Source organism: Sarcophilus harrisii, chromosome 4, assembly GCF_902635505.1.
Source record: "Sarcophilus harrisii chromosome 4, mSarHar1.11, whole genome shotgun sequence".
NCBI lineage: Eukaryota > Metazoa > Chordata > Mammalia > Dasyuromorphia > Dasyuridae > Sarcophilus > Sarcophilus harrisii.
Window position 1 is genome coordinate 351,195,821 of NC_045429.1, and position 22,267 is coordinate 351,218,087.

The window sequence follows — 22,267 nt, forward strand, 5'->3', positions numbered from 1 at the left end:
ATGCCCGGAAACAGCGTTTCCGTCTCTAAACTGCAAGCCTCTCTAGCCCCTTTTCAGTTGTAGTTAAGAAAGATAACTTTAATTCATCCTGTGCCAGGAAACGCTCCCCAGTTGTTGGAACTGTGTTAAGTAATTTTGTGGACTGCTTAAAAAAAAAAATTAAACACGTGATTGGTCAGGTGGCTAATTTGTTGTCATCGTATTAAAGGGGGCGAAAACGTAGCTTTGTGTTTAGTGAGTTTTATGTGGATTTGCAGTTGAGAAAAAAATATAGCTTGCATTTCCTAATGTAAAGGGAGTTAGTTATGAGGAGTAAAGTTGGAAACGTAAGTTGGTGCTAACTGGGAAAGAAATAGAAATGCTAGAAAGAGTTCATATTTGATCATCTAAATGGTAGAAAGCCAAGGGGTTTTTTTGGGTGGTCAGTCCTATGCTTTGGGAAAAAAAAACCTATTTCCTTGAGTTCCTGGGAAATTAAATCCTAAACAAACAGAAAACCCAGCTCTCCGCCCCTTTTCCATTTCAGAATTAACGTTCCTTCTTTACCTTATCACCTTCTGGGTCAAGGCTTTGAAGTCCCATAGTAGCCATCTACGTTTGTAAAACTGAGTCAGCTAAATGTTGTGTACTTGTCTAGCCTGTGAAAGGATTTGTGATTTTCATATTAATCGCTATAATATATATGCACATCGGGAATGAATACTAATTAAGTACTAAATTGTACTAAATTGTAAATTGTATAAGTACTAATAATTTAGCTATTTCAGTGCTACCATTTTCCCAGCAGATTCTGACTTAGAAATCTGAATCTCACAGTGCTGCTTGAAATGATCAATCAATTATTGACAAGGCTTTGTATGTAAAGTGAAGGGAATCAAAAGATTGCAGAACCTGTTTTCCATAATAGAACTCTGGTTCTGTCCCCCATGAAGTAATGACTCCTAACGTTTGAAACAAGCAATTAAAAATTGTTCCCACTGTCAGGACACAAGAACACCCGTATTATCCTGCATGCCTGGGTTTGTTATGGGAAACCACTCATGTCCTGAAAAAGATTGTATTGTACCTTCTACTTCTCTTCCCACTTATGATTTATGTATAAAAGCTCTATCCTTTCCAGGACAGCTTCTGATTTGCAAACCAAATTTCTCGTTCTGAAATTGACAAATTGAATCACTACTTGATCTCTAAAAACCTGTCTCTAGGCCTGCTTTGCCCAGCTCTAGCTATTCACAGGTAAGAGACTTGCTGCAGGAAAATTCTTCTGACGGTCCCCAACATTGCCTCTGTCCACTTTCCCTAGTTGAGATGGCAGGCTCTAGATTTCTGATATAGAAAATAGTGAAACTCACTTTCAAGTTCCAAAATCATTATTATCTATCCTATATAGACATTCATTTATATATGTGTGTTTACATATACACATATGTATATTAAAAGTATGGCAGGGCAGCTAGGTGGTGCAGTGGATAGAGAGCACCAGCCCTGAAGTCAGGAGGGCCTGAGTTCAAATCTGCCCTCAGACACTTAATGCTTCTAGCTGTGTGACCCTGGGCAAGTCACTTAACTCCGATTGCTTCAGGGGAAAAAAAAGTATATGGCATGGGACCAGGCCTGTGGGTTTCATTGTTACAGGGAAAATTGTCCAGTCACACAGTCTAACCTATCTATAATATCATGCTGCTTCCACCATTGCTCTGTATATATGTGATGAGGTTAGTGACAGTGCAGAAAGTTGTGGGAATCTCCTTCTGGTCTGCTCTGGTCCTTGGAGAAAGAATTCACGAACCTGAAATAGTAAGTGGCAAAAGGGAAGTTTACTGTTGGATGAGAAGTCAGTTTTGCTAGTAAGACTGACTTCCAAGTGGCAAAGTCCTATTAGGGAAATGGAGGCTGGCACTGAGAAGAGAATGTCTTCACAGCAAGCAGGAGTCCTGGCAGCTATGACAAAGAGGCAAAGCATACTACTTTGGACATAGTGCAAAGAGTGAGTGAGCAGAAACCTATTTTATGAGCAGATCTGGTGGCAGTTTGAACTGATTGTCAGACCAGGATCTCCCAGCTGAATGAAAATAGTTTCCTGAATGAGGATGGACTCCCCAAAAGATCGATGGGAGTTGATTGGTCCTTGAATGATACTGCTTATCTCAATCTGGGAGGATGTGCCTTCTATATAGCCTCTTTGGAGCCTGGGAGACCCTGATCTTTCTTCTTTGACAGATCAAAAGAGACACAATTTCAGAGTGATAATTTTACAGGTTAAAGGGAATATAGTTTCATACCCCTATCATATGTATGCCTAAAAAACTTAGAAGGCAAGTCCCATATATGTATCAAGATATTAGGAGACACCTTGTTTTTCAGAGCTAAGGCCCAGCAAGCAAGTTTGTGCCCCAAGAATGGCATAACAATAATCCTTTTCACTTATCCTCTGGCTGATCTCAGTCATAGCTCCCAGGATTGTTTTATATAATTTTTGTATTGCTTTGACCAGTACCCGTTGTTCTCTGAGCTCAGACAAGCTTGGATAAGTACTCATGTTCTAGTTTTGAAGCCCTGCTATGAATAAAAAAAAGTCTCATTGTTGCTGTTGCTCCTTACTGTCAGAGCTACAGCTAACTGCGTTGCAGTTAGTATAAGTATTGAGATCTGCCGATACTACTTTGGGTTCTCCCACTAGAATGGGGGCCCTGCACACAATCCTTACTTGAAAGCCATTTCCCACACTTTGAAATTAAACTTATGCTTGATTCCTGATTCTCCTGTCTCTGGCCTGCTGTGTTCTGTTCCAGTCATCCATAGGTTAGGGTCTGGTTCAGTTCGATTAACATATGATAGTTTTTCCCCATGTGTTAGAAGAATTTACTGTGGTACAGTATCATAGAAAAGGAATCATACAACAGGGAAGGGGTGGAGAAGAAGGCAAGAGTGGTTGGCCCTGTCTAAAGTTCACAGCTTCCAGATTACAATAGCTTCTAGATTACAATAATTGTCTAGGGGAAATTTATAGTTTGGATTATAAATCACTTTTTTCTGGTCTTTATTTCCTACTCACCCACTCCCTTTATGATCTTGGACCAGTTTAGAAAGCAGTTTTAGCCAGTTTCTTGGGATTGCTAAATTCCCTGGGGTGTCTTTGTCCAAGGCTGGCTTCTTATCCTAAGCATTGAGTGCATATATTGCTTTTATTCCACACCAGCATACTCTGCCTTCCCAATTCCATCCTTTCCCAAATAATCACATAACCGAGACTAGCTCATTAAATTAATTTTATGTATCATGAAGAAATAATCAGAACAGAAATGAGAGAATGAACAGAACACTCAATTGATCAGCACAGTGGAAATACAATAACCAGTGATTGACTTTTAGAGAGCAGAAAAGGACTTCCTGATTAAATACTGAAAGTGAGTGTAGTTAATCAGAGCCTTCCCTTTCTGTTTAGACCCTTTAGGAAAAGGGGAACCTAGCAAAGGCATGGGAGTAGACCTATATAAACTGGATCAGTCCTCAACAGTGGCCACAGATCCCATGGAATCATTTCTGTAATCTACTCTTCTCACAGTGAGGCAAAAAGGAGTTCCTGTTTCAAGATATTGAATACATTCTATATCTCTCTTTTGTTTTCTATTTCTACTTCTGAGGTTTCTTCAGGAATCAGTCCAAGTTTACAGCCCACAGCTTCCCAGAAACTCTCTCCAAATATCAGGTTTTCCATGCATTCTGAAATTGATATAACTTGCAAGGCTGGATTACTTATATTATTTGTGTTGTCTTACCATCTCCACATGAGTAGTACCAATATAAAAATAATCATCATCATAATATAAAAGAATACCACCCACGTCATTGAAATAACACAGACTATTCACTGTTGGAAAAATCATTTGTCACTAAGGATGTGGCTGCTCATCTCAATTAGTAGTGCTTGGTTAGTCCTCTGCTGGAGGTAGTGTGCTCAAAAGAAGAGAAACATATCCCTTAAATTTGTAGAAGCATATTTATAGCTAAACTAGCCTGCTTTCAGAGCCAGGTTCAAATTGGAATAAATAAGAAAATTATCCCAATCTACAGGAAATAAAGACATCTGGTTATTTTTACTTCGAGAATCAAATTTTATATTTAACAATAATAGGAAATAGAACAGAGATTTGATTTGTATATAGAACTCCCAAATGAGTTCCTTTACCAGTGTGAGTTGGTATCTTCTCTGTAATTTATTACTTTATATAGTTACCTAGACAGCATTCAGAGATTAAGTGACTTCTCCAGGATCACAAGCAAACATTTAAGTGGAAAACAGTTTTTTTTTTTGGTTTTTTTTTTTAGCACTCCAAGACTAGTTCTCGATTATGTCATACTGCCTCCCCATCATAAAATCTATGCTCAACAAAAAGAGCACAGCAAACTGTCATTTGTTTAGTTCTATTGAAAGAGAAATTTCATTGTAGTCATCACTAAAAGTAACTAACCTAATACTGAAAAATGTTTAAAGTACTTGATTCCTGGCTAATGCTTTTAAGTGAATTTCAATCAGAATTACAGTTTTAAATTATATATAAAATATATTTAGTTATTAAAAATAAAACTATACTAAATCCTTAGGCATTAAATACATCACTGAATTGCATTTATATAATTCCATGATAAATTACTGGAAATGCAAACAATTTAACATCTCAAATAACTGGAAGCTTGCCTCATATTTTGCTATCTATATCTATGAAAAATAATAAAAAAAGTTAACATTTAGGGGCTGTTAAAAATATGACAGTCTTAATGATGTGATATGGCTTCTAGGGGAGATAGCAATGATTTTGAAGTCCCCTGTCCTTTGGAGGCTTCTATTTTAACGATGTCAGTAATTCTAAATCTTCTAGCTTTCCAGTCTGCTTCAAGGAATTTTCACACCCAGTCTAAGAATAACATTGTCAGATTCTGAATAGACCACTCCTCAGTTCCTTGCTGACTGTTAGATAGATAATCTGTTGGTCAGAGTGATGCAGGTTGTGGTCCCTTTAAGAATTGCTTTATTCCTTTCTTTCTGATTCCCAATCCCTTCTAGTTGATGGATTATCAATCCAGGAGCTAGGACCTTTGATTCACAAATCCTGGTCCCTTTGAATTCCAATAGAAGATCCGGGCCAGTCCCAGCCCCCACTTGGATCTGAGCCAGTTTGGGCTGTCCCCGCCCCCATTCTAATGATCTGCTCAGGTTTCCCAATCCTCACCTAGCAAACTCAAGCTCCCACTGAAATCCATTGAGGAGCCAATTTGGGACTCCACCCAGAGGCCCCTTTAGTTAAATCTCTCATTATAAATGAGACAAACTAAGATCCTCTCTTTGCAGAGGTTCCAAACATGCCAGCCTTATACCTGGCATGCCAGGGATCTCTGTCCACTGCAATCCTGTTTCTGGTGCCCCTCTTATCTCTATCTTCACCTATTTCCTTAACTATACTTTAGCCTTACTTCCAAACCCCATAATAAACCTCTTTTATCAATCTAGCTTTTTGGGCCTGTAAATTCTGTTGCAGGGAACTCTCCCGCAGCCACTAGACCTCAGTTAACTCCATATCCTTGCGCCGAATCCAAAGGGGTTGCAGGGGAACTCTATTTGACTCCCTGTACCCTGAACCTGCCACTAGACCTCAATTAAACTCATTTATTAAATAAATTTATTAAATTTATTAAATAAATTTATTAAATAAATGAAATTTATTAAATTTCATTTAGGTACCCCATATCTAGACCTCAATTAAACCTTAATTTCATTTAGGTACCCCATATCAAGAGAGAATCAAATTCTACCTCTGGACCATAAAATTAGCATGTCTATAATATGAAGAACTAGATAAATGTGTCTCTTTGCTTCTGTTTCTTTGCTAAATTTTCTTGGAAGTTAGAGCCCAATTAAATTGGCACTACAATTACAATAAACTTTGCCCCTTGACTTGGAAATGGGTTCAAGCCTGCAAATTCTTTTGAGATACCTCACAACACTGATCTGTGACCCCAACCTTTTGGTCCCTTCCCTAACCATAACAATTTCACACACCAAGGTAAGCCCTCTAACTACTATACTTATTTTGTCTCTTAAATCTTGTGTAGGAGTGGGACATAGGAATGGAAAAGTGAGTAAGTTTGTTGAACCATTTCTGTTTGTCTCCCAATCTACTGACTCATTTTCCGGATGAGTCTCCTAATTTAATGCTTCTTTTCTAGGAAGTCAAATAAAAAGATCTACAATTCTCTTTCTCTTTCTCTCTCTCTCTCTTCCCCTCTTCTTCTTCCCCTCTTTTCCTCCCCCTCTCATATTATCCTTTTCCTTTCTTTCCTTCCTTCTCCCTCTCTTTTTCTGCCATCCTCTTTCTCTTCTTCTCCCTCTCCTATATCCCTTCTCTCTCTCTCTCCCTCCCCCTCCTTTTCTTTCTTTCCCTCCCATCCCCTCTCTCTTTTCCTCCCTCTTTTCGTCTCTCCCTCCTATTATCCCCTCCCTTTCTTTCCTTCTCTCTCCTTTTTTTCTTTCCCTCCCTTCTCTCTCCCTACTTCCTTCCTTCATCCCTCCTCTCTCCCTCCCCACCTCTCTTCCTCTGTCTCTCACTCCAAAGAGGACCAACTACATCAAAAGTAATGTCTTGACTGATGCTTGAATAGGATTTGAGTCAGGCTGAGCTGAGCAAGGTCATCAGCTTCATTCTCTCTTCTAGAGTTATGGAAGTCGGACTACTGACAGTGGCCCAGGAGCACTGGATGACCTTGGCTTCTTTGAAGTTTGACCAAACCTAAGGGAAGCCCTGGGCTCCAGCCACCTTCTTTGCTGATGGAATAAATTGTTCTCATTTGCACATTCCACCAGGGGAAGTCTTCACCTGCTTGGAGTACACATATCCCAACTCATCAATTCCCATTAGTTTAGCACATCTGCTGAGACAATTTTATGGGGTGTGGCCACAGTGCAGGCTATAGCTTGCTTCCCCAGCACATATATTAAAATGGAAAAGATACAGAGAAGATTAACATGGGCACAGATAGTCATCTTGCAAAGTATCTCAAAATATATTTTTTCCTTTCTTCTCCTAGGATGTTCTTTCCTTTATTCCCAATAAATGCACTCAGACTAGCTAAGTTTGGTAGTTAGTGTTGTGTGGACAGAGTAAACACCTAAGAAAAAAAATGGCTAAAAGAGATTTTCATACCCAGGGGAAAAGGGTTTAGACTCCCACAAAAGAGACACTAGTGGGTGTTGAAATTCAAAAGGAGTTGCAGACTGATGTCAAAAGAATTTGCAGGCTTGGATCTATCTCTGAGTCAAGGAACAAAGTTTATTATAATTGAAATTCCAATTGAAGTGGGCTAAATTCCAAAAGGATTTTGCAAAGAACCAGGGGCAAGAAGATAAATTTATAGGAAAAGATAGATCTGATTCTTCATGTCACTGATATGCTAATTTTAAGGTTTAGAGGTAGAACTGAAGAGCATGCATCTCAGTATTGAATTTTATGGTTTAGAGGTAAGTTTGAGGAATAGTCTAGTTTGCTCCTCACCATTTGTCTCAGAAACCCTGTTATCACTGACCAACTGATTATAATCTGGCAGTCAGCAATCTAGGACTATACCATAGTATTCCTAAAGCCAGGAGACTTTAGGGTCATTGACAAAGAGATTGTTAGAACAATTGCACTCCTAAAGTCTGGGGAGGATTACTGCAATATTTCTTCTAGAAGCTGTACCTTATCAGTAGTTATGAAGCTAATATTGGATCTATAGTTTGAGGGGATTTTTAGCCACACAGCTTTAGTCTTGACACTCCTTATAACTAATTGACCCACATAAACATGTTCGTAGAATCCTGGCCCTGCCCCTTATGGCATCTGCCTTCCTAGCTCCATATAGTTTATATTCTCTAACAACATTTTTTGGTATATTTCTTTATTCATTTTCCAACTTTCATAAATGCCATCTCAATTTGTTAAATTTTTCTTTTTTCTTTCTTACTAATTGACATAGTAATTCAGCATTTCAAGTTTGCCTCTAATTACTGATTTGTGTTCCATAAATTTTAATATTGTATTCATATTATTATAATCTTTGAAGAAATCTGTATTGTTCCTATGATTTATTCTTTAACCCAGATTCAATTATTCAATTCATTTTTCAATATTATTCATTAAGATTTATATTGCAATGGTTTAATCATGTTATAATTGTTGACATCTAGTTTTATTGTTTTACGACCTATAAATGTTAACATTTCTCTCCTAACATGACCTATGACTTCAAAAATGACCTCTTATGTGAATGATTTTTGTATATTTTAAAGAATAAATAATTCATGCCATAGACATCAGGATAACAACATAAAAGGTGATGTGTAGCAAGGATAGCAGCAGAATGAGCCATTTTTTTTTCTACTGGTCTCCTTGATAATCTTGCCAAAATTGGATGGAAAATCTTTCTGTGCAAGTCCATGGTTTAATTCTTCAGTTTTGTCACATTTCTGATTCTTGGCAAAACTTGTTGGTAGATCAGAGTTCCAATGATTTTGGAACACAATAAAGGAATTAAACTTTGAACAAGCCACACTTTCCATTGATATTCATATTTTGAGAGCAGGGCCAGGAGATAATTATATACTTCAACAACCATACTATATGGTGACCAATTCTGATGGACCTGGCCATCTTCAGCAATGAGATGAACCAAATCAGTTCCAATGGAGCAGTAATGAACTCAACCAGCTATGCCCAGCGAAAAGAATTCTGGGAGATGATTAAAAACCATTACATTAAATTCCCAATCCCTATATTTTTGCCCACCTTCATTTTTGATTTCCTTCACAGGCTAATTGTACAATATTTCAGAGTCCGATTCTTTTTGTACAGCAAAATAACGGTTTGGTCATGTATACTTATTGTGTATCTAATTTATATTTTAATATATTTAACATCTACTGGTCATCCTGCCATCTGGGGGAGCTAGTGGGGGAAGGAGGGGAAAAATTGGAACAAGAGGTTTGGCAATTGTCAATGCTGTAAAGTTACCCATATATATATAACCTGTAAATAAAAGGCTATTAAAATTAAAAAAAAAGATATTCATATGTTGAGATAACAAAAGAGGTCAGAGAATTGACAAACATGATGTTATATAGTTGGAGGAAGAGACATGTATCTCCCCTGTATGAGCACTTTTGTATACATGAGTGACAGAAAGGATTGTGAGGCTTGAACACAGCAAAACTCTCCTGTTTCCACCATGATAGCATCCCAGGATGAAGGATTAGATGGACTTCTGGGGCTTGAGACTTCATTCTTGTTACATTTTCAGGTCTACTCAAAAAGCTGTTTTTCTTTGTCATAAGTTCTTTAAAAATCTTCTTGATTTTCTATTAATTTGTTGATTTTATTGATTGATTTGCTATTTGTTTGATTTTCAAAAGATAAAGATTTCTTCAAAAAATTATTCTGAGAGTGAGGACTACTCATTTTCTAAAAAATGTTATGTTTTTACTTAGCATTTTCTATTTAATTTCTGTTATTTGAGAAAAAAATTTTGTGAGTTCAGAATTATAATTCTCAGAGAGATGATTACTTTTTTCTTCTGGAAATTTAATGGATTTTTTTTGGTCATGTTCATATTTGACAATAATATTGCCTGGAGAAACCAAATTCAAAGTTTCTTTTTGCTGGGATTTTATGAATTCTTCCCATTTTGAGTTCTTACCTGTTCTTCATATTTCTGAAAATTTTGTCATATAATTTTCTAAAATCTGGTAGTGATTCATTTTTTTTCTCATTATTTTCTGGACACTGAATAATTCTGAGGTTTTCTTTTAATCATTTGTCTTCATCTATATTACTTCTCAATATTTTTCTAGTTGAATAATTTTCTGAGTTTTAAAAAATTTTGTACTTTCTGTTTTTTTGTTTTTTCTTATTAATTCTGCCATTAATTTTTTCTATTAATACTTTCATATTCTTTGTATTGATTTTTATACTTTTCAATTTCATCTTTATCCTTCTGTGAGGTTTCTTAGCTATATAAAATTCATCCCTTAATTATTCTTGCAATTTTCTTTTGGCTGATTCTATTTCTTTTAATTTCTTGTACATATACATTATCCATGTAATTGTATTTTCAAGAATTTCTTATGTTGTTTCTGATACAACTGTTGATGGTGTTTTTCTATATCTTTCCTTTGATGTTTTTGTACTTCTTTGTTTTTGTTCCTTAATATCCATTATATTAGGGATGCTTGAGTTTGCTCATTTTGACTGTATGTGGTTTTTCATTTTATTGAAAAAATATTTTTCTTAATAGTGTTTTATTTTTCCAAATACCTGTAAAGATAGTCTCCAACATTCATTTTTGTAAGACTTTACCTCCCTCCCTCCTTTTCCTCCTTTTTCCCCAAGACAGCAAACTATCTGAGGTAAGTTAAATATGTACAATTCTTTTAAACTTATTTCCATTTTTGTCATGCTGTGCAAGGAAAATCAGACCAAAAGGGAAAAAACCAAGAGAAAGAAGAAAATGAACAACAAATAAAGGTGAGAAAACTATGCTTTGATCTACAGTCTCCATACTTCTCTCTCTGGATGCAGACGGCATTTTACAAACCAAGTCTACTGGAATTGCTTGAATTGCTGCATTGTTGAGAAGAGCCAACTTCTTCACACTTGATCATCACATAATTTTCTTGTTACTATGTACAATGTTTTCTTGTTTCTGCTCACTTCATTCAGCATTAGTACATGCAAGTCTTTCCAGACTTTTCTGAAATCAGCCTGCTCATCATTTCTTACAGAACAATAATATTCCATTGCATTCATATGCCATAACTTATTCAGCCATTTCTCAATTTCTAGTTCTTTGTCACTTCAAATAGAACTGCTACCAACATTTTTGCTTATGTGGTCCTTTTCCCTCTTTTATGATTTCTTTGGGATATAGACCCAAGTGATGGCATTACTGGATCAAAGGGTATGTACAGTTTTATATCCCTTTGGGCATAGTTCCAAATTGCTCTCCTGAATGGGTGGATCAGTTCACAACTTCGCCAAAAACACATTAGTGTCCCAGTTTTCCGACATCCTCTTCAACATTTATCATTATCTTTCTCTGCCAATCTGAGAAGTGTGAAATGGTAACTCAAGGTTGTCTTAATTTGAATTTCTCTAATTAATAATGACTTAGATTTTTTCATGTGACTAGAAATGACTTTAATTTCTTTATCTGAAAATTGTCTATTCATATCCTTTGACTTTTAATTGGGGACTCACTTGCATTCTTATAAATTTGAGTCAGTTCTTTATATATTTTAGAAATGAGGCCTTTATCAGAAACACTGGGTATAAAAATTGTTCCCTAGCTTTCTTCTTCTCTTCTAATCTTGGCTATATTGGTTTTGCTTGTATGAAAACTTTTTAATTTAACGTAATCAAAACTATCCTTTTGCATTTCATCAAGTTTAGTTCTTCTTTAGCCATAAATTCCTCCCTTTTTCACAGATCTGACAGGTAGACTATCCTTTGCTCTCCTAATCTGCTTGTAGTGTCACTCTTTATGTATAAATCATCAACCCATTTTGACCTTATATTGGAGTAAGGTGGTGGTTAACTAGTTAATACCTAGTTTCCGCCATGTTATTTTCTGATTTTTCCAGCAATTTTTGTCAAATAGTGTATTTCTTATCCCAGAAGTTGGAGTGTCTGGGTTTATCAAATACTAGATTACTATAGTCATTGATTATTGTGTGAGTTTTCATTTTCTTTTGGTAATTTCATTTATTTGGGTACTTTCTTTTTTTTAAAAAAAGGAAGGGGGTAATCATGGAAATCAGGCTTTCTTGAGATCCCTTACTCCTTCACTTTTCAGAAATTAAAGTCTTTCCTTTTATAAAAGCTTTTTTTTTCAGTTGTTCCCAGTTGTTCTCTGTTCTATATTATATTGCCAAATAAAGTTTTAGGCAGAAAAGTACTCAATGAAAGTACTTGTCAAGACAAGTCAAGACACACAGTCCAAATCTCTCAGTCATCTAGCAATATTGATGAAGTTGATGGCATTGCAGAGTTGTGGGGACCCTTCTTTGGTCAAAGCAGAATTCACAAACCCAAAATACTAGACCGGCCAAAGAAATTTTATTGGCACTGAGAAGTCAGCTTTTGCTAGGAGACTGACTTCTTTAGTGGCAAGATCCTGACAGAGGGATAAAGGTCCTAGCAGAGAGATCTTGGCAGAGAAATAAAGAGGGGTTAATGCTGAGAAGAGAATGTCTTCCCAGCAGGCAGGGTCATGGCAGGCAGCTATGCCAAAGAGATGTCCCTTGGCATGGCATGATTCCTGCTTTTAGGTCTCTGCAAATTATGAGATTAAAATTAGGCATTTTTATAAGGAATCTGAGCCTGGGGTTTCAATTGAATGAGATTCCTGCAATGTTGTCAATGCCCCCAGACCTAGATTTCTGGTTGAATGAGACCATTTACTGGGAGTGGTCCTGAGCCAATTTTCAGCTTGATAGATGTGTCAGGTCCAGATCTCCAGCTGAATGAGACCACTTAAGTTCGAGCTAATAGGGAGTGGTCCTGGGTCAATCTTAATGGAACCACTTAACTGCCCCAAGGGTGGATCTCTCTGTCAAAGGAGAGTTTCTCAAGAGTTCAAGGAGAGTTTCTCTCCCCTCCCCAAAGTCAGGACAGTTTCAGGGTTCCCTATATCAGTATGAATTGAGAATGAGATGTTATGTTTTCTTAATTGTAAAATTGTAATTGAATAAATCATCAAATCAAAATCAATCAAATCAAATCCCTAATGTACACTTCACTTAAAATAAATGATAAGATGTCCAAATTCCTTCTTAAGGTGAGAACATCTCTCATTTAATCAATTTAATCATAGACTTTAGACTAATTTATAAAATTCTTAGAACTTCAGTGACATTGTGCAGGAATCTGATTTGGGTAGGCTGAGGAAACTTGGTCATGTCATAGGGAGGTCAAATACAAAATATCAAGTTAGTTGAGAACTGGAATTATTCCAAAGATTGGAGCAAATAGTTACTTGAAGGAAAAGGTTAGGCCTTGACTTAGATGCTTTCCCTTAATCCCTCCTTCCCCCTCCCCCAGATTCCTTTGAATGAAAAAAGAATCTTGTTTCCGGGGCATTTTAGAGCTCCTATTTATCCCTCAGTGTCCTAGAAGTGTCCGTTGTTCAGCTAACTGCAGTGCCTGTAGCAAGAGCTAAGATAAGAATGATTGGAATGGATGGATATTCATAGTTTAGATTTCAGCTTTAAACACCAGGTCTAAGGGGAAATTTTGGGGTACAAAAGTGAGGAAAGAGGCTTTGAGTAACCAGATATCATGTTATCTCTAGGCTATACATGCTTTCTAAGCCTGAGCTCACTTTCTTCTGGAGTCTAAGGACTCTGTATGTACTGGTAGAAGAGTGTCACAGTCTTTTGGAGGGAGGAGAGAGGTTTTATGGCAAATCTTACTCTTACCATGTTAGTAAAACTATCCCTTTCTGTTAGAATCCTAGTGTTAACTCAATGGAATTGATACAATGCTTACTGGTTCACACATTAGAGCAAATCCTTACAAGGTGTTAAGTCACTAATATTGATAGAAACGATGCTTAAGTTAACACCTTCTAGAGTTCACACATTAGCTCATACATTAGTTCACAGTTTGGGAGATTTCAGGGTTCAGTATGAGATATCCAAATTTACACCTCCTATAATCCCACTCTCAGAGGAGGAGTCAGCCTTTGAGTTTACACCTCTAAAAGAGCATGAAAACAGCTGAGCTCAGTCAGGAGAATTCAGTTGAAAAGATTGAGAGGGAAGCATCAGTTGGAGATTGAGAAGCCACAAGTCAGAGTTGAACTAGAGGCAGAAGCTAGAAGAGCTAAAAGACAAACTCCAAGAGCTCTTGGAACCAGGGAGTGAGATAGGCCTCTAAGAAAACTAACCTGGTTATATTGAAGGAGACAGTAAAAGATTTGAACTTTTAACACCTGGCTGCATTTGGAATGATTATTACTTTGAACCAAAACCAAGGCTGCCTCCAGAAAACCTCCCCAAGAAACCGGCACTCAGAGAATGACCATATATTATAGAAAAGAAGAGAACACCACACTTTTCTAAAAACGAATTAAGGCTGGATGATTAGATTGTTCCTGATAATCCTGAAGAGGAACAGCTGGAATGGGGCCCTTTATATATTATTTTTAATATATGCCAATTTTTATTTTATATATGGCATATTTATATATTATATAAAAATATAGCATTAGTAGCTAAACTTTGATGATCTTGATGTAAACTGTCTCCCTGATCTTTGGGGGTGAGGGGGTTGGAAAGGCCCTGATGTAAACTGTGTCCCCATTAATCTTTGAGGGAAGGGTGATCTCAAATCCTTTTGGCCTTTGGGAGGGCCCCAACCTCCTGTTCAAAGGGGAAACTCCCAGATAGTAATCTCCTATTCAGTTGGAGATCTTAGTCAGGGGCATGATCACCATCCTCTATTGAAAGGTTCCCCCAGTTCCAGCCCAAAACAAACCCGATATAACCAGAGGCCTGTCAATCCATCTCTGCTAATTAATTAATCAAGAATGCCCACTGAGTTGCTTCTCAGTGTAAACCCATCTTTGCAAATGTCCTAACAGGAATTTGCCCACTGATGAAGAAGATATTTCTCTTTTCAGTGTAATAAAACCATTCTTGCCACAAACCCCGAGCCTGTATTCATTGGGGATTGTGAATTCTGTCCCAAAGCCTGTGGACAGTCCAGGGGACTCCATTGCTGTCAGGGGATCTCTCAACCCTCATTTTTCACACCTCAACAATCTGACTCATCAGTGGGATTAATAAAGGTGACTTAGAGATTGTAATAAATGAGAAAATGAACTTTACTCCTTAGGGTGTTGATCCTGTTAATAACACACTGAAACCCTACAGTTATTACTTGAGAATTCTTATTCAAGAGCTCAATTTGTCCTTGTTCTTGCTGAGTACCCCAACATCAGGGAAATGATGCCAGGACATGCAAATGAATTGAATTTAAGGGAAGGAGGGCTGTGCAAAGTCACCAATCCCACTTTCCCCTCCAGAGCCATCTGTATCTAGTGGCAAAATATAGACCAGGATGACTGGAGATGGCTCTGGATGCAATGGGAGATGTTGGCTTTTTAAGGTAAGGTCATTAACAGGTCTCAGTTTGACTGAGGTCAAGCTCATTCAATAATTAAGACTAGGTAAGAAATGAGGCAGAGAATGACCCCTTTTACCCACTTTAAAAAAATCCTTCTGGGAGGGGAAGACCCTTAGGGTTTCTGGCCAAAACAGAAACAATTCATATTTATATTCACTCCGGTCAATCATAGTCCAAACAATGATCAAATGTACCTTGACCTGGGACGTATTGTTGGCCAGTCAATGAAAGCCAAAGTGATTTGGGTTTAAGGCATGGTCTACTAGAAAGAAATTTAGCCTGTTATCAGTATTGAGCAATCAAAATTAACTTTGAGCAGAGCATCTACCAGCAAGGGTATGGTATTCTCTGTGGACAGAGGGAAGGGAAGGGGAAGGAAAGAGAAAGAGAGAAATAGGGAGGGAGAAAAAATCACAGAGAGAGAGAGAAGAGAAAGGGGAAGGGAAAGAGAAAAGGGAAGAGGAAAACAGAGAAAAAGAAGAAGGGAAAGAAGAAAGAAGAGAAGAAGAAGGAGAGGAGGAATAAGAAAGAAGAGGAGGGGGACAGCTAGGTGGCACAGTGGATAGAGCACCAGTCTTGAAGTCAGGAGGACTTGAGTTCAAATCTTGTTTCAGACACATAACACTTCATAGCTGTGTGACCCTGGGCAAGTCACTTAACCCCAATTGTCTCAGAAAAAAAAAAAGAGGAGGAAGAAGAAGGGAGGAAACTCTGCAACTGATCACTTCCCATAGTTCCTATGTATAATATAACACAGAGGTTCTCAGAGATACCTACAACAAATATATATACAAGCTCATGGACCATCCTGAATTATCCTCTGATTATTATTCTCCTCACTCCTCATAAATTGACTAATATTGGCTGTGATACTAAGTGCTATGGGAAAGGAAAGGAAGGGAAAGTAATGAAAGGGAAGAGAAGGGCAGTGACAGAGCTTGACCCTAGAGTCAGAAAGCTCTCAGTTCAAATCCAGCCTCAGACACTTAGTAGTTGTGAAACCCTATGATGGGAACCTTGAATCTAGCTTATTTGCAAGAATTATTATCCTACTTCCTTTGTCAACTCTGGTCTAGTCTTTAATAACTCTTGCTCTCAATTTGGAACTATGCTCAAAAGTTATCAAACTGTGCATAGCCTTTGATCCAGCAGTGTTACTACTGGGCTTATACCCCAAAGAGATTTTAAAGAAGGGAAAAGGACCTGTATGTGCAAGAATGTTTGTGGCAGCCCTTTTTGTAGTGGCCAGAAACTGGAAACTGAGTGTATGACCATCAATTGGAGAATGGCTGAATAAATTGTGGTATATGAATATTATGGAATATTATTGTTCAGTAAGAAATGACCAGCAGGATGATTTCAGAAAGGCCTGGAGAGACTTACATGAATTGATGCTGAGTGAAATGAGCAGGAACAGGAGATCATTATATACTTCAACAACAATACTATATGATGATTAATTCTGATGGATCAATTCTTCAGCAATGAGATGAACCAAATCAGTTCCAATAGAGCAGTAATGAATTGAACAAGCTACACCCAGCGAAAGAACTCTGGGAGATGACTATGAACCATTACATAGAATTCCCAATCCTTTTATTTTTGTCTGCCTGCATTTTTGATTTCCTTCCCAAGCTATCTGCCATCTGGGGGAGGGGATGGGGGGAAGGAGGGGAAAAATTGGAACAAAAGGTTTGGCAATTGTCAATGCTGTAAAATTATCCATGCATATAATTTGTAAATAAAAGGCTATAATAAAAAATTTAAAAAAAGAAATCAACACACACACACACACACACGAAATAACTCTTGCTCTCCCAAATGTATTTTGTATTTACCATTCCCGGTGCCCATTTTACCTCTTCATTTTTGTCTATAACCTCTTTTCACAAAGGTGCCTTTTGGCAAAGAGAACACCCTTGTGAATTTATCCCATCTGACTTGCACTTTGTATTTCAAACTAGGAATTGTTTTTTTTTTAATTTTAATTTTAATTTTTTTATTTAATAGCCTTTTATTTACAGGATATACGCATGGGTAACTTTACAGCATTAACAATTGCCAAACCTCTTGTTCCAATTTTTCACCTCTTACCCCTCCCCCAGATGGCAGGATGACCAGTAGATGTTAAATACATTAAAATATAAATTAGATACACAATAAGTATACATGACCAAAATGTTATTTTGCTGTACAAAAAGAATCAGATTCTGAAATACTGTACAATTAGCTTGTGAAGGAAATCAAAAATGCAGGTGGGCATAAATATAGGGATTGGGAATTCAATGTAATGGGTTTTAGTCATTTCCCAGAGTTCTTTCTCTGGGCGTAGCTGGTTCAGTTCATTACTGCTCCATTGGAAATGATTTGGTTGATCTCGTTGCTGAGGATGGCCAGGTCCATCAGAACTGGTCATCATATAGTATTGTTGTTGAAGTATATAATGATCTCCTGGTCCTGCTCATTTCACTCAGCATCAGTTCGTGTAAGTCTCTCCAGGCCTTTCTGAAATCATCCTGTTGGTCATTTCTTACAGAACAGTAATATTCCATAATATTCATATACCACAATTTATTCAGCCATTCTCCAACTGATGGACATCCATTCAGTTTCCAGTTTCTAGCCACTACAAAAAGGGCTGCCACAAACATTCGTGCACATACAGGTCCCTTTCCCTTCTTTATAATCTCTTTGGGATATAATCCCAGTAGTAACACTGCTGGATCAAAGGGTATGCACAGTTTGATAACTTTTTGAGCATAGTTCCAAACTACTCTCCAGAATTGTTGGATTCGTTCACAACTCCACCAACAATGCATCAATTTCCCACAAACTAGGAACTGTTACTCTAATCACCTGGAAGAGTCACTTAACCCTTTGTGCCTCAGTTTCCTTCTCTGTCAAATGAATTGGAGAAGAAAATGGCAAACCACTCCATTATCTCTGGTCATAGAGAGTTGGACATGACATTTCTTTTTTCATAAGGAAAAGAATTTCTGAACTGACAGAATCTTTGTAGTATGAAGCATTTTTCTACTGAAGAATCTTGCTCTCAGAGGCCAAGATACTTTTGGAACAGAAATAGTCAAACAGCTAAGTGGAGCATTTAAGGCATTTAATCTGTCTCTGAACTGAACAGTCTTCCTTAACTCCCTCCTTTCTCTCCTCCCTCCATCTCTTCCCTATCTTCTCCCTCCCTACTTTCCTCCCTTTTGAGGACAATCAGTGTTAAGTGACTTGTCCAGGTTTCACTTAGCTAGTAAGTATCTAAAGGTCAGATTTGAACTCAGATCCTCCTGATTCCAGGACCCATACTCTTATCCACTGTGCCACCTAGATGCCTCAATAGTTTTCTTAAGGTAAAATAAGAGAGTTGAACTGGATGACTTAAGTTCTCTTGCTTTTCATATCCTAGAATCCTATAATACTGAGATTTTCATTTAAAAATATTTTTCCAATTACATTTAATAATAATTTTTATCATTTAGTTTTTCAAATTTTGAGTTACAAGTTCCCTTTGTTCTTCCTCCCCACCCCCCAAACTCTGAGATAACAAGCAATTTGATATAGGATATACAGGTGCAGTCTTGAGGTTTTCAAAACCTGCCCTAATACTCTAATCTACTAAATTCTATTGCTTCTCTATATTTTTCCCTTTGGTGTTAAATAGTAGTTGGAACTCCAAACTGTGACACATTTATGAGTCTTGTTTTTTTCATGTGTATGAGTCAGTTTTCTTGTCTATAAAATTAGAGAGTTGAACCAGATGACTTCTAAGGTCTTTTAAAGCTTTAAATGAAAGATTCTAATATTTTCTAGAGAAACCCCATGTAGGGAGATAAGTCAAGAAGGTGAATTAGTGAAATGTCCTCTAATAAAATCAATTTTTATCTACTTACATTTGTCTGCTGATCCATCTTATAAATTCTTAGATATCCCAATTTGTGAAGTGCTAAACTCAAAGCCTGGATTGGATGTTAATTTCTTTACTATACCTGTAAGCGATTACATGTTTTAGGTTCTGAAGACTAGATTAGGGTGCAAACTATTCTCATTGATCTCCACTCAGGGTCAAAATACAGATTTTCCTAGTCATAATAAATCACTCCATAATAATTTATTAAGCACTTATTATGTACCAAAAACTAATTGATGAGGATGCAAAGAATCAAAAGACAATTCCTTTTCTCAAGAAACTTGCGATCTAATGGGGAAGCAAAATGCAAACAAATATATAGAAAGCAAGTTATATCTGGAATAAATAGTAAGTAATGGTCCAGCCTGTTTCTTGATTCACAGAGTGATTGGTTAGAGATATCTTAACAAAACATTTCATCCCTCCCTTCATCCCGTTTTGACAATATCTGTGGAAACCTACTCCTCCCATCCGGTCATTCAAAGGCTTTCATACCCCAACCCTTTCCTATCTTATTCTCCATTGTGTATTCTTTGATCCAGTAACATGGGCTTTCTGGACATTCCACTAACAAGACACTATTTCTTGGCTCTGGGCATTTTCTCTAGCTGTCTTTCATGTGTTCTTCTGCATCTACTGACCTCATTATCTTCCTTTAAGTCCCAATTAATATCCCTTGTTTTAATTGGAAGCCTTCCCCAATTCATATCCAGAAAGCCAGAATCTCCAACCAATCACCAGCTGATATTTCTGTCATATGCAATGGACAGAGAAGGACAATTGTCACCCTGACTATAAATCTGACCAATTGTAACTAATTGTTTATAAATCCAATCAATCTGAATCTTGAAGGAAGGGACAAGGAACTGAATTAACAGCATAATGCTTGCTTCTGCTTCTGTGTTCCTGTATGTACCTGTGAGCACACCTGCTTCTCATGAGAATTGCTGAATAAAGGATTCTTCTCTCATTCTCAAAGGGCATTGGTTGTAACTACTCCTGGACTAGTTAGCAACTGAAGAAGCAGTGGGCAGCAGCAGGTCATCCCAGGCTTACTCCCCAACCCTGCTCAGTTCCACAGGGTCTTTTGATAACATTGGGTTTTGTGTTTGATCCTAGAAGCAGTAGAGTGCCATTGGACTTTATTAAGTAGGAATGGGAGTGTTATGACCACATCTTAGGATAATCACTTTTCATGGCTGAATGAAAGATGCATTGTAGACAGGAGAGACTTGAGGAAATCTGACCCACCAGCAGGCTATTACATAAGTCGTCCAGGGATGATGATATGATGAAGACCTGTAGTGATATTGGGAGGTCTTGACAGAAGATTAAATATGAGGTGTGAGAGATAGTGAGGAAGCCAGGATGACTTCTGGATGGTGAGCCTGAGAGACTGAGAGGATGGTGTTGTCTCCTACAATGATGAGGAAGGTCAGAGGGGGAGAATGTTAGGGGAAAAGATGGTGAGTTCTATATTACATACATGGAATTTAAGATTTTGGATATCTAATTTGAGATGGCTGAAAAGAAAGTGGAGATACAAGGTAGGAGGTCAACAGATTATAAATAGGATAGAGAGACTGGAGAATCATCAAGATGGTTATTAAATCCATGGGAGCTGATGAGATGACCAAGTAGAGTAGTATAGAGAAAGAAGAGAAAAGGACAGGACAGAAACCTGAGGGACAACTGGGTTAGAAAACAATCTGGATGAAGATCTGGCAAAGGAAACAGAAGGAATGGTGTGATAGATAGTAGGGGGAACCAGGACAGAGTGGTGTCCCAAAAGCCTGGAGAAAAGAGAATATCAAGAAGAGAGAGTGATTAACAGTGTCTAAGAGTACAGAAGGGTCAAGGAAACTGAGTATAGAGAAAAGGCCATTAGATTTAGGCAGCCAAGAGATATTAGTAACTTTGTATGTTCTGGGTTCAACTATGAAAGTTAAATTAATGTTATTCTAGGATGAACAAGTATAAATTAAATGGAGATGTGATACCATTTAACAGTAAATGTTCTCTAAATAAATCATTTTGTGGCAAATAAATAGTTTTACCAGAGGAAAAGCGAAAAGGAATGAGCATTTATTAAGCACCTGCTATGAGCCTAATGCTCTGGTAAGCGTTTTTTACATATATCTCATTTGAACTTAACAATAACCTTGGATCATAGATGCTACCCCCATTTTAATTGATGAAATTGTTACATTAAATAGTAGCATTAATGACTCCATTTTGTCTTTTTGTATCATTTTTTGAAGCTAAATTTCATCTGCTTGTAAATCACATTATGCTGGAGAAGCCACTAGATTACTCTCCCTCCCAAAGGTCACCTGTCTTCCTGATACCTTTTGCCAATGAGGAACAAGATGTCTCAATCCTCATAGTCCTGTTTTTCCTGTTTTCCTCTCCATCATCACCCCCATATTGTATATTAAGTATGTAAAGACTAAGCTTTGGGGTCCTTGGTTTACTGAGAGCCTTGGCTCCAGTTTATTTTGAAACTGCATGCATTACTAAATAAATCCTTTATCTAGATGAAAATTGGCTTCCTTTTTTCTGCCATAGCAAAACTGACTTCAGACTTTTGTCACTTTTTAATCATGTCCAACTCTTCATGACTCCTTTTGGAGTGTTCTTGGCAAAGATATTGGAGTGGTTTGCAATTCCTTCTCCAGCTCATTTTACAGATAAGAAACAGAGGTAAACAGGGTTAAGTGACTTGTTCAAGGTCACTAATAAATAGTTGAAGTCAGATTTGAAATCAATCTTTCTGACTCCACTTTATCTACTGCACCACCTAGTTGCAGCAAAACTGAGATAGACAGCAATTAAATTACTTCCCTGGATCACATTGCTAGGAAATTTTGGAGGCTTGACATCAGGTTTTCCTGACTATAGGCATAGTCCTCTAACCCTTGTGTCACCTAGATGCCTCATTTATAGTCTGCAGAAACCTCAGTAGGGCTGAAATTCTTCTAGTTTGTGTCTTGCTTTGAGTTTGTAGATCAAAAACTAGTTTCCCAAAAATAATTTCATTTTCTTTCATTTTTTTATATTCAGAAAAGGTCTCATTTCTGTGTCAGAGATTTTTTTTTTAATCCGCTTTCCTTATTTTCCAGGAGTCAAGGAGTCA